This window comes from Tupaia chinensis, unplaced genomic scaffold (genome assembly GCF_000334495.1).
Source record: "Tupaia chinensis unplaced genomic scaffold, TupChi_1.0 Scaffold149424_1, whole genome shotgun sequence".
In the NCBI taxonomy this organism is placed as follows: domain Eukaryota; kingdom Metazoa; phylum Chordata; class Mammalia; order Scandentia; family Tupaiidae; genus Tupaia; species Tupaia belangeri.
In genome coordinates this window covers 876,000-876,852 of record NW_006209268.1, presented here as the reverse complement: position 1 = coordinate 876,852, position 853 = coordinate 876,000, and the positions used below count along the sequence as shown (strand labels likewise).

The 853-nt window shown below is 40.9% G+C and overlaps 1 non-coding gene across 1 annotated transcript; it reads left to right on the top strand.

Moving 5' to 3' along the window:
* Positions 1-284: 284 nt before the first annotated feature.
* Positions 285-475, top strand: LOC114006653 (U2 spliceosomal RNA). The gene has a single exon (XR_003548361.1). It is a non-coding gene; the product is annotated as a U2 spliceosomal RNA (small nuclear RNA).
* The last annotated feature ends 378 nt before the right edge of the window (positions 476-853 follow it).

The window sequence follows — 853 nt, the reverse complement described above, 5'->3', positions numbered from 1 at the left end:
ATGATTCAAGAAGGAATCATCTTCTTAGAGTTTTATATTCAATAAGAGGGCCCAAATGACACACCATTTACCAAAGCCATTAGGAGTGAAGTACCAGGGAAGTACTAGCATCACTGAATGTTCATTGGTGACAAGCTCCATCAGCCCCTGTGGGAGAATTGCATTGCCTCTCCCTGGGGAACAAGGCCATGACACATGCAGCAGCAAATTTCATATATATATATATTTTTTTTTTTGACAGATATCCCCTGGCATGTTGTTATGCCCTAGTAAAGATGAAACACATAGTTTCTTGGCCTTTCTGCTAAGATCAAGTGTAGTATCCATTCTTATCAGCTTAATATCTGATATGTGCTCTATCTGAAAATACTATATTAAGTGGATTTTTAGAGTAGGGGGTTGATATAGGAGCTTGTGCTATCCACTTGGTGTACTGACCTGGTATTGCAATGCTTCCAGGAATGGTGTACCTCCTCTGGTGTTAAAATAATGCATAAGGGCTGGCCTATAGCCTAGTGGCTAAGGAAGCTGCATCTCACATGGAGGACCATGGTTAGAATCCAACCCTCAGTGGCTTGGAAAACATACCTGGTACATATGCTTGCATGCCAAAAAATTCCAATCGAGAGATGGAGTAGAAGGGATTGCAGCATTACCATATTCCATTGAGGATGCTTTCTCTCTCTCTCTCTGTTTTTCTGCAGTGAAAACACATGCCCTCTGACAATTAAAAAAAAAAAGAAAGAAAGAAACATTTAACCATGGGACACCAGCTGACTATGCATCTAGAGCTATATTGGCTGTGTTCTGCCAGACACCAAACCAAGAAGTTAGATTGACCCAGCTTCAACAA